The 21,713-nt window shown below is 45.2% G+C and overlaps 1 protein-coding gene and 1 pseudogene across 1 annotated transcript in view; one reads left to right on the top strand and one right to left on the bottom strand.

Annotated features, from left to right (window-relative positions):
- Positions 1-21,713, bottom strand: part of LOC140460045 (uncharacterized) — a 911,064-nt gene that overhangs the window by 397,719 nt on the left and 491,632 nt on the right. The gene's annotated exons all lie outside the window — the stretch shown is intronic.
- Positions 1-21,713, top strand: part of LOC140460044 (uncharacterized) — a 44,720-nt pseudogene that overhangs the window by 395 nt on the left and 22,612 nt on the right.

Below are 21,713 nucleotides of genomic sequence, written 5' to 3'. Positions count from 1 at the left end.
TGTAAGGAATGAGCTGCCAGAGGAAATGGTGGATGCTGGCATCTGGATGGGTGTTTGATTAGGAAGGGTTCAGAGGGATATGGGCCAAGTACTGACAAATGGGACTAGACTGATTTTGGGTATCTGGTTGGCATGGAAGAGATTGACCGAAGGGTCTGTTTCTGTGCTGTGTATCTCTATGACTCTGGCTTTCTGCTAACATATGTACAGTTTCTGTCTGGTGTTGGTGTTAATGCTTTGATGTCTCCTTTCCCCCTCACTTCCCAGGGACGTTAATGTGTGAACAGATGGGGAGAGTGAGATGGTGCTTTCAATTTTGTGGAATAATTAAAGAAAAGAACGTCCCCCCAAAAGTAGAAATGCTTGTTCTGAATTTCTACCCTGGACTGACACTGATGACTTTTGTAATCTCCTTTTACAGAGTATTTGGTGATCTGAGGACGGAAGTTTCAAAATTAACAGATGAAGGGCTTATGCCTGAAATGTCGACTTTCCTGCTCCTCGGATGCTGCCTGACCAGATGTGCTTTTCCAGCACTGCGCTTTTCGGCACTGACTGTCCAGTAACTACAGTCCTCACTTTGTTGTCAATGTCTGACAGTCATTCAATCCATCGAGACTGCAACAATTTTTGACTGTGATTCTGTGAGAAGGAGCAAAGCTTTTTGGTTCCTGTTTGAGTACGTTTTCAGCATCAGTGGGACTGGATAAAAGTCCCTACTGTTGCAGCGCACTGAGTGTGGAGCCAGAAACAGTTGTACAGCCTGTAAAGAGGAATTCACGGTGAGGAGGGGCTCTACACACGTTTGTGTATAGCTGAAGCTTCAGCCATGGAGAAACCTGAGGAATCCCACCCCGTGGAGGAATCGTGGAAGTGTGGCGACTGTGGGAAAGGCTTCCGTGCTCCATCTGCCCTGGAGGTTCATCGGCGCAGTCACACCGGAGAGAGGCCATCCATTTGCCCCAGGTGTGGGAAGGCCTTCAGCAATTCCTCTGCCCTACTGAGGCACCGATGGGTCCACACGGGGGAGAGGCCCTTCAGCTGCCCCGATTGCGGGAAGGACTTCAGCTATTCTTCTGACCTGAAGACCCACAGGCGGGTCCACACGGGGGTGAGGCCGTTCTCCTGCACTGTGTGTGGGAAGGCCTTCAGCACCTCCTCCACCCTACTGACCCACTGGCGGGTCCACACTGGGGAGAGACCATTCACTTGTTCCGAGTGCAGGATGGGATTCTCTCAGGTGGGCAAGTTGCGGACGCACCAGCGGGTCCACACTGGGGAGAGGCCTTTCAGCTGCCCTGAGTGTGGGAAGGCCTTCAACGATTCCTCTGCCCTTCAGACCCACAAGTGGATCCACACACAGGAGAGGCCTTTCCCCTGAACAGATTGCGGCAAGATCTTCAGCAATTCCTCCACCCTGCTGAAGCACCAGCGGGTCCACACAGGGGAGAGGCCCTTCAGCTGCCCCGAGTGTGGGAAGGGCTTTACCCAGGCCTCGGTCCTGCTGATCCACCAGCGGATCCACACGGGGGAGAAGCCTTTCTGCTGCCCTGAGTGTGGGAAGGGATTCACTCAGATGGGCAACTTGCGCACGCACCAGCGGGTCCACACCGGGGAGAAGCCCTTCATCTGTCCCAAGTGCGGGAATGCCTTCAGCGATTCCTCCACTCTGCTGAAGCACCAGCGGGTCCACACGGGGAAGAGGCCATTCCCCTGCCCCAAGTGTGGGAAGGCCTTTAGCAATTCCTCTGACCTGCTGAAGCACCAGCGTGTCCACACGGGGGAGAGGCCCTTCAGCTGTCCCAAATGTGGGAAGGCCTTCAGCGATTCCTCCGCCCTGGTGAAACATCGGCGGGTCCACACGGGGGAGAGGCCCTTCAGCTGTCCCGAATGTGGGAAGGGCTTTACCCGGGCAGCCACCCTGCGGAGGCACCAAGGAGTTCACGTGCCATCGCAGGGGGATTGAAGGAGCGACTGTCGAGTGCCATTATGGACTGGGCTATCAACCCAGTTCTGGAACTCCCAGGTTTGAATCCCACCGCAGCAGATAGTGGATTTGGAATTCGGTCAGAAATCTGGAGGTCAGAATCTAACAATGAAACCATCAGGCGGGGTGGGGGGGAAGCCCCATTCTGATTCAGTCACGTCCTTTTGAGGGAAGGAAACTGCTGTTGTGGGAAAGGATTCACTCAGTCATCCCAGCTGCATCCTTTCCCTGGTCTGGCCTACACGTGACTGAGACCTACAGCAGTGTAGTTGACTCCACCTGTTTCCCCCCACTTCTTTCCCTCCCGGCAGATGGGCAGGGAGAAACTTACTTGGAGACAGGGTATGGGTTGAAATTGCTGAGTGAGGCAATACTTCTTCTGGGTTAAGGCTGTACAAAGGATCCAGTTACAAAGGGACAAGTCAGTGGTGACCAATAGGAAAGAAAGTGGTGTTGGGGGGGTGGTGGCGGAGGGGTGCTTTGACCTTGAACAGTTAAAAATCAGCTACGTTTTCAACACCTTTTTGCTGAGGTGATCTGGAGCTGTAACAAAGTTGGGTTGCAATAAAGGTAACCTGAACTTACTGCTGGGCTCAGACTTTGAAAGCTTTGAGCTCCAACAGGTTTTTGTTTTAAAGCTGCTAATTTCTTTCAGCCTCCTGTACTAAGTTTCCAATGTCATGTATCAGATGGAGCAGTGAATGAGTAGCTGGTATCATTAGAAATTGTAAATTTTTCAGGAGTGCAGAGTGCGTCGTTTCATTGGCATTGTAAAGTTTACTGGCAGCACCGGGAGGTGTGGGCTGTGTTCACGAGATATGATGTGGAGATGCCAGCATTGGACTGGGGTGGATAAAGTTAAAAATCACACAACACCAGGTTATAGTCCAACTGGTTTCTTTGGAAGCACTAACTTTCGGACCGCTGCTCCTTCATCAGGTAGCTGTGGAGCAGGATCATAAGACACATATTTTAAAGCAAAAATCACAGTGTCATGCAACTAATAGGATATATTGAACAAACCTAGAGTGCTGTTAAGCCATTCATCTTTTAGAATGGGTTGCAGGTTTTAGTTCGTTAATACGTAAATCCCAGAACTACTTTTAAGTCATAGTCTTGAGATGACTTAAGGTTTATTTTTTTAAAAAGTGATATCTTAGCTCAGACAATGCATTACAGGTGTGAACTTCGAGTCTATCAGTATCCCAATCTTGAATCAGACTGGTTCTATTTCCAAAATAGGAATTTATAAAATATTACATGGATTGACTGGCTGCAGATTGTGTTTTTTTGAGCAAAATTGAATGTATCTGCAAATATAATTCTGCCAATACAAATTCACCCCAGACAGTTGTGCGTGCATGAGAGAGTGTGATTGTGTGCATGTCAGTTTGTGCATGTGAGTGTGCATAAGACTGTGTGAACATTTGGTAAAGTGATGGAGTATAAGCCAGTGAGTGTGTTTGGGGGGCGGGGGGGGGGGGGGGTGGTGTACATGTATATGTCTGAGAGTGTATGAATAAAAGCGAGTGGTTGCGTTTTGCTAAAACAAGGGCAGGACTTGTACAGTTAATGGTAGGGCCCTTGGTCATGTTGTAAAACAGAGACATGGGGGGAGTTAAGGTACATAGTTCTTTGAAAGTTGCATCACTGCTAGACAGGGTGGTTAAGAAGGCACTCAGCAGCATTGCCTCCACTGTTCACACCATTGAGTTGGGACATCTTGTTGAGGTTGTACAGAATGTTGGTGAGACCACTTTCCGGGTACTGAGTACAGCTCTGGGTGACCCTGTAAGAGGAAGAATACTATTAGAGAGGGTTTGGTAAAGACTTACCAGGACTGGAGAGTTTCAGTTGCAAGGAGAGGCTGGGACTTTTTTCACTAGAACACAGGAGGTTGAGGGGTGCGCACATTGAGACTTTTAAAATCATGGAGTGGAGATAAGGTGAATAGAAAGGGTCTTCTTAGTGTAGGGGAGCTCAAACTTGGGAGACATTTTTTTTAAGGTGTAAAGAGAGATGTAAAAGGAACCTGAGGAGCAACATTTTGACAGAGGGTGGTTTACATGAGGAATGAACTTGCTGAGGAAGTGGTAGATGCAGGGACAGTTACAACGTTTAAATGACATTTGGATGGGTACATGAAACGAAAGGTTTAGAGGGATATGGGCCAAGTACAGGCAAGTGGGACGAGTTCAGTTTGTGAATCAGTGGATGATTTGGACCAAAGGGTCTGTTTCTGTGCTGTATATCTCTCTGAACCAGAAGTGATCTTATTGAAATCAGTAGAATTCTGAAAGGGGCTTGACAGGATAGATGCAGATAAAATGTACCTTCGTTGGGGAGGGTCACAGAATCCTGACAATGTGAAAGCGGGCCATTCGGCCCATCTATTCCACATTGGCCCTCCATATTGCTATCCATCCATACACACCCCCTTACTCCATATTTTCCATGGTTAATCCACCCTAACCTGCACATCTCTGGGCACTGTGGGTAATTTAGCACTGCCAATCCACCCTAATCTATAATTTACCTTCTCAAGAATGTAATTTAAGTACAAAGCTTTTCTAAGAAAAATGTCAGTCTGACTGGACATTGGGACACACATAGAATTCACACCTCTGTTCAAAAAGCTCTGCATTTCAATGGCATTTTTGAGAAGGTAATTAAAACCAAATTCTGGGATTAACAAACCAAAGAGAAGCAACCCATTCTAAAAAATGAAAGATTTAATCTAAAATTGTTTAATATATCACATTTCCATAATACTTGACTCCTTTGACTATAAATTCCGTGATCATGATCTCATTCTCCACAACCATCTGATGAAGGAGCGGTGCTCCAAAAGCTAGTGCTTCCAAATAAACGTGTTGGATTATAACCTGGTGTTGTGTGATTTTCAACTTTGTCCATGGAAACTCATGAGTTGTGGGACTTGTAACAGTTGTCATTTTGTGATGTGTTCCAAGTGAAATTTATCCTCTGCTCAGGCACAGGTGAACAGTGTGTTCTTTGACTTTGTGGATGACCAGGCTAGCAGTTATTAAATGCTTCTGTTAACCAGCAGAAGCAAACTGTAGATCAGCAATCATTACTCAATAGTCCTGGTAATCCTGTTGGGTCAACAGAGAGAGAGAGAGAGAGAGAGAGCGAGGATGTCACATCTAAAGTACATACAGAAAAGTTGTTTTGCTTGTTCAGTCAGTTGAGTTGGTTCTGCACTCAGATGAGAGTAGATACTGCTTTGAATGGATCATAATTAAACACTATGATGGAACACCTTAATTTCAAGGAATGCTGAAAGGGCAAATTGAACTGTAACCTTGAAGAGAGGTGTTCTTCCATTTCTAACCTTGGATAACCCAACTGAGATATTTTTACTGATTGCTCCAGAATCATTTTACTGCTGGATCTTTTCAGGGCAAATAATTTATGGGAGAAAATTTCTATATTGGGAAGGCAGGGAAATTTAAAGAAAAGGCTGTTAAAAGCATTTTAACTGGCCCTACGAGCTCTCATGGGACAGTGCATTTGCCATAAACATTTCAGAGAAATTCTGTCTAACTGTTGGACTGAAAACAGTTTCCCCATTGAATGTTAAACAGCTATTGAGAACATTGCACATTATAAAGTGCGTTCTTGAGGAACGGAGGAGGATTGAATTTGCCAACGTGAAGCACATTTTGCAGAGAGAGGAAGTTTCTCAGGATTGAAGAGGTTGATAGAAGTCAACAATTGTCAAATTATTTCATGAAAAGTACAGCTGGTATGGAGAGATGACTGGGGATCACAGAAGAGGAGTATCTGTAATGAGCACATAGAAACAAACCCTTCAGTCCAGGCCAACCAGATATCCTAAAGTAATCTAGTGATCCATTTGCCAGCATTTGGCCCGTATCCCTCTGATTCCTTCCTTATTCATATCCCCATCCAGATGCATTTTTTTCTTCTTCGGAGAATACTTGGGTGAGAGCCAAGATATTGCTATTGCTCATCCTTTCCACACTGTGCCTAACCTTCCCTTTGTGCTAATTGTAGCTGGAGAAGCCTGAAATCTGAAAAGGATTTCCTGAAAAAAAACACTGATTCGAGGTTGGGCTCAGTGATGGATTTTCTAAAGCTTTGCTGTTGTAGTTTTCAATTTGACAAAAAAATTTCAGTCATTAATGTCTAAGACAGAGTAGATATTCATTTAAGATATAATTGAGATATATATGTTCTTTACAATGCTTTTCCTTCATTACCAGTGATTGTCTGTCATTTGGTACATTGAGCATCATCTTTTTGTGATTCAACAGATATGATTTGAATTGAATTCTATAAGATGGTTTTGTATTTTATTTAACTTTGTGTTAAAGGTTTCCTTTTCATGACTTTATTAAAATATCTTAATGTATTATAATGAAGCAGCTAATTTATTCTGAAATTATTTCAATTAGTTGGTCAATTGCCGAATAATAGCTGCATAACTGTTGTAAATATTGACACCCAGGAAAGCTATTTTGTTTAATATATCTTATCAAAACAATAAAATTGTTTTTCATCGGAAATAAAATTTGCAGTCTTTTATTAAATGGTTAAAAGTAACTTTGCACTTAATTGCTCCGTTTGGGATTAAACATTGTGACTTTGATAAAAATACTCTTTCAGAGATTACGGTGAGTGTATTAACAAACAAATGTTGCCATTTGCTCTTGAATTACCTCAAGCTCAATTTGAAATTCTTGAATGAGTTGAATAAGGGGTACACAGTGAATATTTATTGCACTTTGCTGAAATTCTCTGCACTGCCAATGTATTTGGTTAAACAAGATATGTATCTCTCCTGATAACTTTGTAATTCTTTGATATTTTATTTGTCAGTGCTCGTGCCCAAACATCCTAAAAAAATAAATGTTTTGGCATTTGGTGAAGTTGTGAATTTTCAATCTGTTTCACAATTAAATGACACAACTAATCTAAAGATTAAATACATATCACCATCTCTTTGCCGTTGTTATAATAGAAAGTCAACATGCAGAATTGCCAATGAAACATAAACCGTGGCTGCTCTTAATGTGGAAAGACTGAATATCAATTGAAATGATCAGAATTAGTAGACATGATGGCATTGTGCACAAACTGTGAGTAGTGGGAGTTCAGAATTTTTCTGATCACTTTAATTCTGACACATGCAGTGATGGCAGCATCATAATCTGTTTTATTTGTTCATGGAATGAGAGGATCACTGGTAAAACCAGTATTTTTCATCATCCCTTAATTTCCCTTGAATATTGGGTGAGGATAAGATGAGGTTGAATTGCAAGGCCTACTGGCTTACACTGTCCCCTGACAAAACAGAGACTTTGGGAGGAGAACAAAAATTGGAAGTTTAAAATATTGATGCTCCCATTTATCTCTCTCAAAAGGCAGTTGTTTGGTCCATCAAATTTGTAATGGCTCTTCTTATAGAGTCATAGAGATGTACAGCACAGTATTCTTCCAATAACAGAGTGACCAGACCTGTACTCAGTACTCTAGAAGTGGCCTCACCAACATCCTGTACAACCTCAACATGATGTCCCAACTCCTATACGCAGTGGTGTGAACAATAAAGGCAATGGTGCTAAATACCTTCTTAACCATCCTGTCCACCAATGATGCAACTTTCAAGGAACGATGTATCTGAATGCCCCTCCACACCAACGTTTCTCTGTTTCACAACATGATCCAGCCCCTACCATTAACTGTACAAGTCCTGCCTTTCCTTGTTTTAGGAAAATGCAAGCCCTCCCCTTTATTCATACCTCTCTCACAGCTGACCGATGAAGCAGCAGTGTTCCGAAAGCAAGTGCTTCCAAATAAACCTGTTGGATTATAACCTGGTGTTGTGTGAATTTTAACGTTGTCCACCCCAGTCCAATACCAGTTCCTCCATATCGTTTCTAGTGAATACAGCCCACCCCTCCCGGTGCTGCCAGTAAGCTTTACAACGCTGATGTAACAACACGGTACCTGCACTCCTGAAACGTTTACAATTTCTAACGATACTAGCTCCTCATTCCCTGCTCCATCTGATACATGACATTGGAAACTTAGTGCAGGAGGCTGAAAGAAATGAGGAGCTTTAAAACAAAAACCTCCTGGAGCTCAAAGCTTTTAATGAGAGTTTGAGCCCGGCGGTAAGTTCAGGTAACCTTTATTGTGACACAACTTTGTTACAGCTTCCGATTCCCCAGTAAAAAGGCAGGGAAAATGTAGCTGCTTTTTAAACAACTCTGGGTCAAAGTGCGCATACACCACCCCACCTCACTTCCTTTACTACTGGTAACCACCAAGTTGTCCCTTTGTAATTGAAACCTTGGTACAGCCTTAATCCAGAGGAAGTATTGCCTCACTCAGCAATTTCAACCCAGACCCTGTCTCCATGTAAGATTCTCCCAGCCCATCTGCTGGGGGAGGGTGGTTGGAGATTTGGGACAGTGTACAGTCAACAAAACTGCTGTGGGTCTGGAGTCACCTGTCAGTGAGACCAGGTAAAGGATACAGCTAGGGTGACTGAGTGAATCCTTTCCTGAAAAGGATGTGAGTGAATGAGATGGGATTCCCTCCCCCTCCCCCAACCATGAAAATGGTTTCATTTATAGATTCTGACCTCAAGATGTCCAACAGAATTTCAATTCCACCAACTGCCACAGCGGAATTCATAGCTGGGATTCCCCAGAACTGGGTTGATAGTCCAGTCAATAATGGCACTCGGCCATCATTCCTTCCCGAGTGCGGGAAGGGCTTTACTCGGGCCTCCACCCTGCTGACTCACCAGCGGGTCCTCACTGGGGAGAGGTCCTTCAGCTGCTCAGAGTGTGGGAAGGGTTTCACCCACTCCTGCCACCTGTGGAGGCACCAGCGAGTTCACATGACATTGCAGGGGGTGTCAAAAATAGTTATGGGGGAAGGCAAGAAATATTTTCAAATTTCTCACAACACCTCTATATACAAAAGAGAACAATACCAAAATACAGAAAAATAGCAGTATGACAATATCATATTGTGATACTATTAATAATCAGCTACCTATTATTTTACTAGAACAAACTTAGCTTAAAACTAAACTACAATCAAATTGAATAAAAATAAAATGAAAAATAATTTAAGTTAATTTGAATTCTATCACATTACTTTATTCTATTTTGCTCACCACATCTCTATTAAAGCTCCCATCCATTGGAGCACCAGTTATTGTACCCGTATTCTTTTCACACAGCCTTGCCCTCCCAGGGCCCCATGAGCGCCCACACTGATTCCCACAGCTATACCAAGGCTCTAATTAATTCTGCTGATCAGTCTGCATCAATATAATTTAGAAAGGGCTGCCATGTCTTGTAAAACTACTGTTTTGTGGTGCACCATACTAGTGAGGTCATCTTGGGGGTGATGTTCCATCACTAGCATATGCCACCACATAAGCCCTGGGGTTTTTTCCAACATCCAATTCATTAAAATGTTCTTCCTTGCACAGTGCGTAAGAATGTTACACAGTCTGTTCCTGTGTTCTCCGAGAGAAGGCAAATTTGGCAACCCCAGAAGAAGAAATACCGGATTCACTTTAACTTCAATCCCCCAGGATGTCCTTCAGCTCCCTTACTGTAGCACTCCAGCATCTCTGGATCTTACAACATGACCAATAGCAGTGTGTGAGTGACTATACTAATTTTACATTTGGGACACCCTGGTGATGTTCCTCTCTTGAACTTAGCTAGCTTCTCTGGCTCCACATAAGCCCTGTGTAAGATCTTCAATTGCAAGCCCTGTGCTTTGTTACATATTGAAATTTTCCTTACATTTTCCCATATATCTTGCCATACTTCTAATGAAATATCCTATCCTAGCTCCTGATTCCACATCCCCTTCTGTAAATGATACAACGTACTAACTGAAAGAGCGCCTGTACACCAGAGTACTCTTTACTCCACATTTGACCTGTAATGCTGAGCCAGGAGTGTGATCTTCCTCTGTATTTAATCCCTTTGCTGTAAGTACCGGAAAAGGTCCCTATTAGACAATGCATATTTCTGACTTAGATGGCTAAATGACATCAAGACCTAACCCTCGAATAAATCTTCCCGAAAGGAGATTCCCTTATTCTCCCATGACTGAAAGCCGGAGTCCATTGCCCCAGGTTTAAATCCTTGAGCTGCCACCAGTGGGGTAATCAGCGAGGTCTTCAGCCAATTGCCCTTGTCTTGCCTCATTATCCTCCAGGCTTTCACTGTATTTAAAATGATTGTACTCTTACACTGCTCAGTCTCGGATTTCATCTTATCAATGAATATTAGATTAACGAGGGGACATCTCGACTGCAATGCTTCAACGTCAAGAAAAATCGACCCCGAGTCCCCCCTTGCACAGTCACCCACATATGCTAAGAAAGCGCTTATTTGATATCTCTTCAAGTCCAAAAGGTCCACTCCGCCTCACCCTGTGAGAGCTGCAATTTGGTAAACTTAATTAGGGGGCACATGTGACACCAAATAAAAGAACCTAGCCAACCATTGAGCCTCAGTAAGACTCATCTGGGGAGCAACAACAGGAGCATTCTCATGGGGTACAACAGGCGAGGAAGAACATTCATTTTAATCAGAGATATTCGGCCTAACCATGATAATGGTAATCCGTCCCATCGCTGCAAATCCCGCTTTATCCTCTGCAGTAATTGTACATAGTTAGCTTTATACAGCTGGTGGAAGGCAGGGGTAATAAAAATTCCCAAATACAAAAACCCTTTTGACGACCACCTAAACAGGAACTGCATTCCATCCTTCAGATCAGGCACCTCCACTAATTCTCCCCCCATATCAGCATAGCTTCTGATTTTGTAAAGTTGATCCTGCAGCCTGAAAAACTGCCAAATAAATTAATTGTTTGAATCAATCGAGGAACGGACTCCTCCAAATTGGCCAAGAACAAAAGGACATCATTAGCATATAGGGTAATATTATGTTCCCCCATTCCCACTCCTGGCCCCACTATTTCAGGGTCCTTCCTGATAGCCTCAGCTAACGGCTCAATTGCCAAGGTAAATAGCAGCGGTGAAAGGACAACCCTGTCGACTACCTCTCCCAGGATTAAAGTTATCTGACTTAGTGCCGTTTGTGATGACTGCTGCCTTAGGATCATTATACAACACCACCACCCATCTAGCAAAGGTTGTCCCCAGACCAAAGCGCTTGAGGACCCCAAACAGGTATAGCCATTCTATCTGGTCAAATGCCTTTTCTGCATCTAGGAAGGCCACTGAACCCAGGATCAACCTTTGCTGGCATACCTGCACCATGTTCAGTACCCTCCTGATATTGTTGGAGGAGCTACGGCCCTGAACAAAACTCACCCGGTCTTCTTTCACAATACAGGACAACACCTTTTCCAACCTCAGGGCCAGCATCTTGGGTAGAATTTTAAAATCTACATTCAACAGTGAAATGGGTCTGTATGAAGCACATTCTTCGGGCTCTTTCTTTAAAATGAGGGAGATATTAGCCTCTCTAAGAGAGGGCGGAAGATAATCCTGTGCATATGAATAACTATACATCCCCAGAGGTAGCTCCACCAACACATTTATGAATTCCTTATATAATTCACTTGGGAATCCATCTGACCCCAGTGCTTTGCCTCCTTGGAGATGTTTTATTGCTTCCTGCACCTTCTGTATCATCATAGGCCCATTCAATAGGAAACCTGTTCCGCGTTTATACTAGGGAGGTGCAGGATCTCAAAAAAGGCCTGCACTGTGTTCATCTCCCTCTGACTGATATACCTCTGCAAAGTAGTCCCTAAATCTAACATTAATCTTCTTTAACTCACGGGTAACTGAGCCATCCTTCTCTCTAACAGACAAAATAGATTGGGAAGTATTTTTCTTTCTAGCGAGATATCTACGTGGCTTATCTCCAAATTCAAACAATCTTTGTTGAGCAAAGCAGACTTTTTTTCCCAGTGTGTGCAATGAGTTGGGAGCAGCCCGGAGAGCTGCAGCTTGACCAGTGAAGTCCTATTATAATATATTTCCTCAGCTTTTTGCAGACGGGTCTCCAACATCTGTTGTTGTTCCTTCCTCTGCGTCCTTCTAGTCGTTGAATAAAAAATAATCAGGCCTCATAAATATGCCTTAGTGGCCTCCTACAGTATTTCCAGATTACTGGCCGTACCCGAGTTGATACCCCAGAAGGGTCAGAACTCTTGTGATGTACGCAACAAATTTGCTATCCCTTAACAGGAATGGGTCCATGCACCAGTGCTGTGCGTCCATTCCACCACTCTTGATTTTACCATCTAAATACGTGGTCTGAGACACCTATATTGCCAATTTCACAAGCCAATGTTCTGTCCAAGTAATCCAATGGCATTAAAAAGTGTCAGTTCCCATGTGGCACTTCTATGGGTTGGAAGAGAAAGTAAAGTCTCTTCCATTAGGGTGGAGATGCCTCCACACACCCACTAATCCCAACTCCTCGCACATGTCCACCAACTGCTTAGATTGCGCGGGTGTACCTGCCTGGCCCCTTGGCACCCTGTCTACCTCGGGATCTATTAGGTGATTAAAATCCTCTCCAATGCCTGTGTGGTGTACCCCAAGACTCATTAATTTAGCAACTGCATCAATTAGAAATTTAAGGGGGTGCACCGGGGGGACAATACACATTCAGGACGCCATACTCTTCTCCATGTATTAGAGCTTTAAGAATGACGGACAGTCCATGTTCGTCCTTAATTTGCTCAATTACCTGGAAAGGGAGGTTCCTTCTTACCAGTTTAGCCACTCCTCTACACTTGGAGCTAAAGGAGGAGAAGAATACCCTATCATAACCTCCTTGCTGCAGTTTCAGATGTTCTTTATCAGATAAATGTGTCCCCTGCAGCAGGGCGATGTCCACCCTTTCCTTCCTGTGGCTTGACAGCATCTTCTTTCTTTTAAATGGGGGAATGGCTCCCTTTTACATTCCAGGTGCACCACCTGAACGAATCAGTATACATGGTCATCCAGGGCAGCCCGTGGTTTCCCAAGAGGAGGAAGCTTATCCGAGGTGCAGTAAGCAACAAAGACATTAACTCTATAAAGTCTAAAATCTGCTCCTATTAAAAACTACGATAAATAAAAATCTAACTACCACATATAACTGAAGCAAACGCTCAAATAACCCCCAATTATGTAGAGATCTCTTCTCCCCCTCCCCAAACCCCACCATTGCCACCATTCTGGCTCCTTTCCACTGAGGCTGTGCCCCAAACGCCAGGCAATTCAAAGATTGAAAAAAACATATTATTTACATTTTGAGAGTTAACAATGGTTGCCATTCTCCCCACACCCCTTCTCCATACATCTTAAGCACAGGTATAGCCACCCACAATCCAAAAACAAAAGGACAGCAGCAAAAAAAGAGGCCAGACAATATGTAACTGACCGATATACTAAATAATTCCGTTTTTTTTGTCAAGGCAGTACGTATACAGCCGAGAACCACAAAAAAGGGGCAAAAAAGTAGCATTGACTGTAATGATGTCCTTCCCGCCTTCACCCCGACTTGATTTCTTTAATTCAGAGAATTCACAAAGTCCTTCGCCTTTTCTGCTGAATCAAAATTATATACCGCCCCTCCATGAGTGTAATGCATTACGGTCAGGGACCTCAAGGAATATTGTATATTCAGATCCCTTAATTTTCTCTTAACTTCAAGAAATGCCCTTTTCTTAATCCAGGCTCCTGAGAAGTCCTGAAAATATATTATTCTTGAGCTTTTGTGCATTAAAGCCTGTGGATCTCTTCCCTGTCTTCTTGCTGTTTCAATCACTAAGTGTTTTAACTTTGTAATGCAAAAGGCGCACTAGGACCACGCGGGTCTGCGGGTCCGACCTGGACCTACACATTTCGATCCGGTGGGCCCGCTCCACACTCAACAGGCCCAACTTCAACTTCAACCCCAGGAATCCAATAAGGTCTTTGCCTTCATCGCATTCCGGAAGCCCCACGAGCTGTAAGATTGTTCTTCTATTTTAGTTTTCCAGGTCGTCCACTTGCTCCTGAAGGACCCGAACCTGGTCTTCCAGCGTTTGGACCCTTCCTCCTGAGACCGATGCCACGGTCCTCTACTCCGCTGCCTATTTTCTTTGGGCCAACATTTGAATTTCCTGCTCATGCTTTTCCAGCGTGGCAGATAGTGGTTCCACCGCTGCTTCAATCTTTTCTCAGAGTTTGGCAAACACTGAGAGTAACTGCTGCTGCCCCATTAAATCCAAAGGGACTGCCCTGGGAGTTTGAGCTATGGCTCCAGGCACCCCCGATGCAGTAGGGGAGGGCCCTGCCTGCTGCATCCCTGTCGGCCCCTTTCCTTCGTTTGCTTTCATTCTGGTCCTAAAGCTGTCAAACCACAATTATAGCAGCTCCAGACGTTCAGTAAGTTTATATTAGCAATTTCTTTCTCCGAAGGATGGTTAATGAGGTGGGGGGAGGGGTAAAGTCCACCTTGCCAGGGTATTGCACAGAGCCCCGCACAGGAGACCACTCAAACCACCGCCATCTTGGATTTCCAAGAAAATGATTTTAAGACCAGTATAGAACAGCTACAGGGTCATACAGCACAGAAATAGACCCTTCAGTCCAACAAGTCTATGCTGACTATGTTCTCAAACCCAGCTAGTCCCATCTGCCAGTGATTGGCCCATATACCTTCGAACCTTTCCTATTCATGTACTTTTCCAAATGTCTTTTAAACATTGTCACTGTACATGCATCCACTTTCCTCTGGACACCCATTCCACACACAAACCACTCTCTGTGTGAAAAAAAGGAGCTCTTCATGTCATTTTAAAATCTTCCCCTTCTCCCCTTCCCTAATCTTGAAAGCCCCACCCTAGGGAAAGGACACCTGCCTTTCACCTCATCTGTACCCCTCATGATATTATAATCCTCTATAAGGTCACCTCTCAATCCCCTCTGCTTCAGTGAAAGAAATCCTAATCTATCCACCTGGCTGTAGGTATATTCATATTCACTTATGATCTGTTCAATGCTGGTGCAGGCTCAAATGGCCAACTCCTGCTCCCAATTCTCTCACTCTGTCCAGGACAGCATTGGGAGATTGGGAAAGGGGAGGGATAGATATCTTGTTTGTTTTTATTTTTAAAATGCACTTGATTCCCACAAATAAAAGCAACAGGTACAAGTACAGCACATGCAGTATTCCTCATTGCAGCTTCTTCCTCTTGTGTACTCTTCTTCTGCGTTGGCTCCAGCACATTCGGCTTCCTTCCCCCTCCCCCCACCCCCACCCCCTTCTCTCCATCCGCGCCCTGAGCCGTTGATGCTTCCATTGTTTATAAAATCAACAGAGGGATGGATAGGGTAAATAGACAAGGTCTTTTCTCTGGGAGTGTAGAACTATAGAGTAATAGGTTTAGGGTGAGGTGGCCCGGGGAGGGGGCGAGGGATTTAAAAGGAACCTAAGGGGCAATTCCTGCAGAAGATGCGCGTGTAAGGAAAGAGCTGCCAGAGGAAGTAGTAGATGCTGGTATAATTATGACATATTGAAAAGGCATCTGGATAGGTTTATGAATAGGAAGGGTTTAGAGGGATATGGGCCAAATGCTGGCAAATGAGACCAGATTCGGTGAGGACATCTGGTCAGCATAGACCAGTTGGACCAAAGGACCTGTTTCTGTGCTGTATATCTAGATGACTCTGGTTTGCCACGCCAGTCTGTTCAATTTATCTCTGGTGTCATAGCCTTGATGTCATATTCCAAGACTGCCCCACCCCACTGGGGGCACATTAACAATTTTGTGTCTGATTGGTTGTCAAGAAGCTGCATTGCAGGTTCATCCTGAATTTACACACTATATTTTTGCTTCCAAAAATCAGACCTGCTCACTCTCAACAGTATCCCAATGTCGTCGAAGATATTAATTTTCAGGTGGAGGCATCCAAAATTCAGAGAGATGTCAGTTGTGACTGTTTTGCTCTTCTGTCCCTGTCAGATCCTGAATCAGCACTTTCAGGAGAATTAGAATGGAGTGAGAACAGAGGGAGAGAGAGAGAGTGGGATGGTGTTTTCAGTTTTGTGGAATAACAAAAGAGAAGAATGTTCTGCAGAAAGTAGAATTGCTTGTTCTGAATTTCTACCCTGGACTGACAGTGATGACTTTTGTAATCTCTTTTCAGAGTATTTGATCTGAAGATGAAGTTTCAAAATCAACAGATGAAGGGCTTATGCCTGAACCATTGACTCTCCTGCTTCTCAGATGCTGCCTGACCCACAGTTTTCGACTCTGATTCTCCAGCATTTGTGAGTCACTCAATCCATCGGGACTGCAACAATTTTCAACTATGATCCAATTGGTTCCTGTTTCAGTACGTTTTCAGCATCAGTGGGACTGGAAGAGAGACCCTACTGTTGCAGCAACGCACTGGGTGTGGAGCCTGAAACAGTTATCTGGCCTGGATAGAGGAATTCAAGGCAGGGAGGGGACATACACGCGTTTGTGTGCAACTGTAGCTTCGGCCATGGAGAAACCATGGAAGTGTGGCGACTACGGGAAAGGCTTCCGAGTCCCATCTGCCCTGGAGACACATCGGCGCAGTCACACCAGGGAGAAGCCATTCTCCTGTCCTGACTGCGGGAAGGCCTTCAGTGATTCCTCTGCCCTACTGAGGCACCGACGGGTGCACACAGGGGAGAGGCCCTTCAGCTGCCCTGAGTGCAGGAAGAGCTTCAGCAATTTCTCCGCCCGGCTGAGGCACTGACGGGTGCACACAGGGGAGAGGCCCTTCAGCTGCCCTGAGTGCAGGAAGAGCTTCAGCAATTTCTCCGCCCGGCTGAGGCACTTGCGGGTGCACACAGGGGAGAGGCCCTTCAGCTGCCTCAAGTGTGAGAAGGCCTTCAATGATTCCTCTGTCCTGATGAGGCACCAGCGGGTGCACACAGGGGAGAGGCCCTTCAGCTGCCTCAGGTGTGGGAAGGCCTTCAGTGATTCCTCTGCCCTGCTGAGGCACCGACGGGTGCACACAGGGGAGAGGCCCTTCAGCTGCCCTGAGTGCAGGAAGAGCTTCAGCGATTCCTCCGCCCGACTGAGGCACTTGCGGGTGCACACAGGGGAGAGGCCCTTCAGCTGCCTCAAGTGTGAGAAGGCCTTCAATGATTCCTCTGCCCTCATGCGGCGCCAGCGGGTGCACACAGGGGAGAGGCCCTTCCGCTGCCCCGATTGTGGGAAAGTGTTCACTCGCTCCTCCCACCTCGTGATTCACCGACGGGTCCATACCGGTGAGAAGCCCTTCCCCTGCCCCAAATGTGGGAAGGCCTTCAGCGATTCCTCTGACCTGCTGGCCCACCGGCGGGTCCACAACGGCGAGAGGCCATTCACCTGCTCTGTCTGCGGGAAGTGCTTTACACGCTCTTCCGACCTGCTGAAGCACCGGCGGGTCTACACTGGGGAAAGGCCCTTCAGCTGCTCTGTGTGCGGGAAGGGTTTTACCCAGGCCTCCCACCTGCTGACACATCGGTGGGTCCACACTGGGGAGAGGCCGTTCACCTGCCTCGAGTGCGGGAAGGGCTTTGCTGTCTCCTCCACTCTACTGACGCACCAGTGGGTCCACACTGGGGAGAGGCCGTTTGCCTGCCCCGAGTGTGGGCAGAGGTTCACAATGTCCTGCAGCTTGAACAAGCACCAGCGGAGGCACCAATGCTCCCAACAATCCGATTCTGCCGGTAACACTGCTGAGGGTCACCCCCAGGACCGAACCTCCTGCCCTTTCTGACAGTGGGGGTAGTGGGAGAGTTGGTAGACTTTTTTGTTTTCTACTGGGGGATTCGGGGGGAAGTGGAGGTGGTGGCTCAGTGGTTAGCACTGCTGCCTCATAGTGCCAGGGACCCAGATTTGATTCCATCCTCAGGGTGACTGTCTGTGTGGAGTTTCCATGTCATTCCCCCCTGTCTGTGTGCGTTTCCTCTGCCTGTTGCAGTGTCTTCCCAAAGTCCAAACGTGCGCATGTTTGGGCGAATTGGCCAAGCTAAATAGTCCCATAGTGTTCAGGAATGTGTAGGTGTGGTGCATTAGTTAGGGGTAAGTGCAGAGTGATAGGGTAGGAGAATGTGTCTGGGTGAGTTACTGTTCAAAGGGTCGCTCTGAACTTGTTGGGCAGAAGGGCCCGTTTCCACACTGCAGGGATTCTATGATTCTATGAACATTGCTTCCAGTGGGCGCTGCTGCTCATTGAGCCCAGGACCCAGACAAACCTAAGATCACAAGACCATTGGAGCAGAAGTTAGGCCATTTTGACCCATCGAATCAGCTCCACCATTTGTTAGAGACAAAATAAAAAACTTCAGATGCTGGAATCTAAAATAGACAAACAGGAGGCTGGGCACAACAAGGCAGGCAGCACCAGGAGGTGGAGAAGTCAGCATTTCAGGTATTATCCCTCAGGACTGAAGAAGGGTTCTACCCGAAACGTTGACATCTCCATCAGAAATGATTTATCAGGATGTTGTTAGAACGAGAGGGCATAGGTTTAGAGTGAGAGGGGAAAGATTTAAAAGGGACCTCAAGGGAAAGCTTTTCATGCAGAGTGTGGTGCGTGTATGGAATAAGCTGCCAGAGGAAGTGGAGGAGGCTGGTAGAATTACAGAATTTAAAAGACATTTGGTTGGGGACATGAATAGAAAGGGTTAGAGGGATTTTGGCCAAGTGCTGGTAAATGGGACTAGGTTAATTTAGAATATCTGATCAGCGTGGACGAGTTGGACTGAAGGATCTGTTTCCGCGCTGTACCTCTCTATGACTATCAGTTCTGATGTAAGTTTAGAATTGAGTAACTTTGAATAATTCAATCTTGTTGAATTCACCTCCGGGAAGGTTTCAAATGAACCCCTCCAAGCGATATGATTTAACTACTCCGAGTTGGATAAAGTATCCCATCAAGTTCAACATGAATGCGCAGTTGAAAAAGTCAGAACTCACACAACCCAGGTTACAGTCCAACAGGTTTATTTGAAATCCCAAGCTTTGGGAACATTGCTCCTTCATCAGTGCTGCTCCTTCATCACTTCACCTGATGAAGGAACAGAGCTTCGAAAGCTCATGAGATCAAATCAATCTATTGGGATTGTCACCTGGTGTTGTGTGACTTCTGACCTGTCCACCCCCAGCACCTCCACTTCAGAGTTGACGAATGAGATCAGATTTTATTCAGCATGATTTAGTGAGATATTCATCTGGATGTCCTTATGCCTGAAACATCGATTCTCCTGCTCCTCGGGTGCTGCCTGACCTGCTGTGCTTTTCCAGCATCACACTCTCAACTCTGATCTCCAGCATTTGCAGTCCTCACTGTTTCCTTGTTCATGTGGAAACTCAACACTGTCAGAGTTACAAAGAGACGCCATTCATAGAATACTATAGCACAGATACAGGCCCTTCAGCCCAAACCAGTCCATGCTGACCAAAATGTTTGTCAACACTAACCTCATTTCCCTGCACTTGGCCCATATCCTTCTAAAGCTTTCCTATCCATGTATTTGTTGAAACGCCTTTTCAATGTTGTTAATGTACCTGCTTCAACCACTTCCACTGGCAGCTGTTTCCCCAGGCGAACTACACTCTGTAAATATTTTGCCCCACATCTTTTCTTCCATCTTTCTCCTCTCACCATAAAAACGCATCCTTGCTCTTGAAATCCTGCCCCTAGGGAAGACACAGCCACCATTAAGCCAAATCTACCCCTCATGGTTTGAAAATAGTGCCTCTCAATTTCCTCTGCTCCAGTGGAAAAACATCCCAGCCTATCCAGCCTAAATTCTAATTTGATAATAATGGCAGTGATGATTTTGGCTGTGTGTGTGTCAAGGATCTCTCATTTCTAAGCCAATGCTGTGCCTCTTACGTTCACCTGATCTTAAAACGAATGGCACCCCATTCATTTAAAATGTCCATTTTTTCTGTGTAAAGTCGGTCCTGGTCAGGAAATAGGCAGTGGTGTCTTATATTCCCGTAGACTTCTTGTGACCAGGTTCATATGCTCTGTTCTGAGATGTCTGAGTAAATCCTCAGAACAAAACTTTAATGCAGCCTTTATTCATGTCTCATTATTAAAAACACTTCCTCCATTTACAGATGTGATTGAGAAGCTTCTCCCAATAAATCTTTGACTGATAACAGCATTTGTCAGGCTTTTGAAATTCACTGCAGATCTGTCACAGCACAGGGGAGGGCTCTTTCAGACAGAACGCATCATGCAGAACATTCTCCCACATTAGTCGAGCAAAGTTGACGTCTTTTTAAGACATTGTGAAACTTGAAAGGGTTCAGAAAAGATTTGGAAGGATATTGCCAGGGCTGCAAGGTTTGAGCTACAGGTCGAGGCTGAATACGCCGGTACTATCTTCCCTGAAGTTTCAGAGTCAGCCAGAAACATCTGTTGAATCAGGAAACATCTCTTCCTGCAGCAGCTTCAGACAGACTGCTTGCTAAAACCCAAACCAGGGGAAAAGAATGGGACAACTGCCCTTTCATTGTAGAAGTGTTTGAGAAAATAAAACGGCAAACCCTTTTCCCTGATTGTTGCCTTAGCCAGTATCTGTTAACCATTAGCGAAATCCTTACTCCTAGACGAATGAGAAGCTCTGCCTTTTACAACCCCTCCTGAAAATAAACCAAGAACAACATAATCTTCTAAAAGGAGCGGCAACATCACAACAGAAAGCACCTGAACTGAAACATTTGTATCAAAGGGCTGTACAGTTCGCAGGCCAAGACAACAAGTTTTCAATTTCACCAATCAATTTAAATCAGCCCCATTGGCTACCAAAAACTTATTAAATTTAAATCCTAAAGTTTTGACAACAGGACCAATCCTATCATAAAGAATTGGTGCTTTCAGTCATCTGTGTATTAGAGAAAGCATCATTTAGAAAAATAGAGAAGGGCATTCCTGACAGAGGAATCGGAGGAGGCATCCCTGACAGAAGATGGCTCAGAATATTCCGGAAGACACATAACCTGGTTGTAATCTGAGAGATTAAATTCTATTTTGTGTTATCTGAGTGGGACATGTATTGATTGGAACAGCATATGAGAAGAATCTTGACTTATTCCAGAATACTCATGAGTTAGGACAGATTTATTTAGTTTGTTGGTTTGTTCACAGTGAGAGTTGGTTAAAGAAATTGTTGATTTTAAAGTGTCAGGGATTTACTTTTAGCACTACAGCAAGTTACACCACTTATCACACTGACTTTACACATTAAAGGGCAATGTGCCACTCTTTGGACGTTTCGGTTTGAGATCTTGGAGAGTGGGGGTGGTCGGGGTGGTGCGCGAGAGGGGGGGGGGAGTTGCGGGGTGGTCAGCCTTCGCTTGATAACAGTATTGAAGACATTCTCTTGAATGCAATGGAGTCAATATTAATCCCAGCCTCATGGTGTGGTTGTGGGTGAATCACCTTAATTTGGCTCCTGCCTTCCTGAACATGCCCCTTGCCACAACTGTGGTAGTTAGCCAATCCTCTATCCATGCTAACATACAGCCTCCAACACCGTGGGCTCTTTGCTTACTATTTCATGAGATGTGAATATCATTGACTGTGCCAACAACTCTTCCCAAACTGACCTTGAAAAGGTGGAGCTGAGCTGCCTCTTAAATTGCTTCACAAATGTGATGTGGACTGCAACAATGTTCAGGAGTGAGATCCAGCATTTTG

Source organism: Chiloscyllium punctatum, chromosome 36 (genome assembly GCF_047496795.1).
Source record: "Chiloscyllium punctatum isolate Juve2018m chromosome 36, sChiPun1.3, whole genome shotgun sequence".
Classification (NCBI taxonomy): domain Eukaryota; kingdom Metazoa; phylum Chordata; class Chondrichthyes; order Orectolobiformes; family Hemiscylliidae; genus Chiloscyllium; species Chiloscyllium punctatum.
Note: the sequence above shows the minus strand (reverse complement) of the source record. Positions and strands in the feature narration are given on the sequence as shown.